General features: G+C 32.5%; 1 non-coding gene across 1 annotated transcript; it reads left to right on the top strand.

Annotated features, from left to right (window-relative positions):
* Positions 1-3,405: 3,405 nt before the first annotated feature.
* Trnam-cau lies at positions 3,406-3,477 on the top strand. The gene has a single exon. It is a non-coding gene; the product is annotated as a tRNA-Met (tRNA).

Below are 3,477 nucleotides of genomic sequence, written 5' to 3'. Positions count from 1 at the left end.
TAGACTAATGAAAATGAACATTACAGAAACAGAAAATTGTAATGTTTTTACGGTATATAGAGAAAAACAGACTCATTTATTTTGGGATTGTCCTCATACACGTGCGTTATGGTCATTTTTAAGACAACAAATTGTAACTAATTGTAATATTGATTTTCCATGATCATTTTGTTTCTTTCTATTCGAAATAAATGACACTTCTGAAAAGTGTGATTATGTGTATCATCATCTTAAAGAAGTATATTTAATTCATGTAGAAACAAACATACTACGCCAACTATTGACCGGGTCCGTTCTGCAATATCATACTGTAAGCTAATTGAAAAGCCATGTATCTTGTCATATCCCCAAGCAAAAGTCGACCAAGTAATAGCGAATTGGACCGTTATCAGCACAGCATTGAACATTGATTAATTGAATTTAAACTCATATTTTGCTCTTTCTTGCTATCGATGTTTATCATATCTAGAATATATTACTACCTTATAATAAGAACACAAGCAGTTGTTATTGTACATGAAAAAGAAACAAATGAAAAATAATCTAGAATTCATTAGTATGCGAGATAATGTGTAATACAATGTAATAATTGTCATGTTCTCCACTGTGTACTACTAACATGTGAAAAATCAAAAATAAAATATCATAAACAAAAAAAATAGGACAAATTATCTTTTTTCCTGCAATAATTATAACATCATAACTTTCGTACAAAATGCATGAAATAAATGCATATATCATATATTACAGACCTATTTGCTTACCAGTCTGTTGTATCAGGTTTTGGTTTAGGGAACTCGTAATCGCCTTGATAATAAAACCAAAATTTTCTTCTAACATTGGGTAAAAAATTATATGAAACGATAACCTGTACAAAGAATTTCCGATTACTACGCTCTTAAGTAAGATTATGTTGCTGGCAAAAATTAAATCAGAAAGAGACGACGATGATTCTGTAATAAGGTTGATTTGTTAATCGACTTAGATGAGGAGTAATAACTTAGTATGTCATTGATCGAGTGTCACCTATAGTATTAAACATATTTTCATAAAAAATCACCTATAATAAAAATGCAATGAAGATTCATATAATTTTTTTATATTAAATATGAGATGTATGAAAAATTCAAAAAAGAAAGTTTAATTTTTATTTATTATTTGACATACTTAGTTTTGATTAGTTTTGTAGACAAAATCAGAACATAAAAAACATCCATATAATTTCATTACTAAACAGTAATATTTCTGTTAACATCACTGATATATCTCCGCCTATTCGGTTGTTTTAAACTTTGGTCTTTTACTAATATCAGCCACTGGTGTGGCTTACTATAAACATTTTAACAAATGCGAAAGAGCGAGAGACTGCTGTATAGAATACTAAATTTTCAAGGTTTGAAGACGTCTAACAATCCGAAAAGAATGGTACATTATACATGGACATGTGTATGTATTACCTCAATAATTGTATTGACACTGTACAGCTACATGTATATATACTATATATTATACTGTCAGGTAAGCGAACGTACACAGGTAATATTTCACTGTTCGCACACCTGTAGAGCTGATTGACTGTCACGCTATATTGGAACACAGATGAATGACGACTATCCGGGCCCTGCATCCTCCGTAAATATCACTTATATACAACGGAAATTATAAGCGATTGAATAAACTTTATGTAAAAGTAAAATAGAATGTTCAGAAATATGCAAAAACTGTCATGTTAATCATGGTATTTCACAATACTGAGTTAAGCTTAGGAAGCAAGTTAAGGTTGATCTGAGGTTATATCCGTATAATGTCCAAGCCTGTCTGCGGAAGGGACTCAGTATTTAGACCTTACCCGTGTAAATATTTTTACCTTTCAGAGCTCTGCATGGCACAATGGTCAATAATATAATTCTGAGTATTATAATATTTCTCATTCAATGTTACACTGTTATCTCAATGACAGTCAGGGTAGTACGTATACGCCGGTGCCGGATCAGTCAAACTATGTGTTGCGTATGTGGCCGATATGCGCGAAAATAAAGACATGTCTTAAGATTTATTGATTTATCATATCCGAAATTCGAAGTATTATAGTGTTCCCGTTCTCGAGCAACTAAGATATATACTTAAAAAAAGCTGCCAGCTCATGAGATTATTTCCAGCCTACGGAAGAGAGAGGAAGCTCGAAAACCGGTTGACATGGCCGCAAAACAGAAATTAGCAAAAGGAAATTTCATTTTATTCCGTGTGAATGAGCCCTCATTCACACGGAATAAAATGAAATTTTACACTGTTATCTAGTTCGTATTTTTCTATGAAAATTTAATGGAAGTAGTATCGGCAAAGCATATTTAATGCATACTGGTATACGTTCCGTCTATTTTCTTTCCGGTATTCTGCAAATTGTATCAACAGCGTGCGGATTATATAATAGGAGTGAGGTCACAATCAAATGAAGTCCCTTAGAAATATAGGTATTTTGATAAAAACAAATATACTTTGCCTCTTAGAACTTGGTATTTGTGTACATGTTTGGTGTTGAAATACTCTAAAGATAATAATCTAACAATTTGTGTGTCATTCTTTTATATTGTGCATGTATTTTGTTTGGTGCAGGGTGCTGTGTTAGGAGTCCTGTGTTTATATCAACCCCTGACCCGGAAGTTTATATTTGACATTGGCGATACATGCAGACGATTATCTCAAGAAAAAAGGCAACATGCTATGTTGAAATTTTGATATTTTACTCCCAAGATTTGCTCTTGACCAGGTTAGATGGAAAGTTGGCTATCAAATGTTGATAATTGAAATGAAATGTTATAATGAAACATATAGTATATATAAACGAGTAGTTTACGGGCAAAGTTACTCTCTACAAAATACCAGAAAAGCGTGGTTGTCTCTGTATGTCAATATGCTGATTATTTGCTTGTCTGCCACCCATCCTTCCATAGTTTGTTTATCTAGTTCGTATTTGAACACATCTTTTCATTTTCAGTAATTCTTTTTTGTATTTATTAATTCGTTAGGTAACGTTTACTCTTACATAATAGTCATTGAAATTTACGTAACTATCATCGTTTCCTTTAGGAATAATGAAAACTAGATTCACCATATCACTCATGTCGATTTCGTACTGATCACATTCCAAATATACAGGGGGTACTTGTGATATCTTTGATTGAAATGGTATGTAAAATATCGATTAATCAAGAAGAATTTAATCAAGATGTACATTGTCAGATATCAAGACCCGAGTGATTGGTGATTTATTACCATTTCTTATACAATAGACAGATTATTTAGTAACTATTTAACAAGACATTTGAAGCCAATGTGCCTATTTTTCTGATGCAATCGATGTTTGCCTTAATTCAGCTCAATGTTCCTACTAATATTTTCGTAATCAGCAGAGTGGCGCAGTGGAAGCGTGCTGGGCCCATAACCCAGAGGTCCGAGGATCGAAACCTCGCTCTGCTA

Source organism: Mizuhopecten yessoensis, unplaced genomic scaffold, assembly GCF_002113885.1.
Source record: "Mizuhopecten yessoensis strain PY_sf001 unplaced genomic scaffold, ASM211388v2 scaffold11073, whole genome shotgun sequence".
Classification (NCBI taxonomy): Eukaryota; Metazoa; Mollusca; class Bivalvia; order Pectinida; family Pectinidae; genus Mizuhopecten; species Mizuhopecten yessoensis.
Note: the sequence above shows the minus strand (reverse complement) of the source record. Positions and strands in the feature narration are given on the sequence as shown.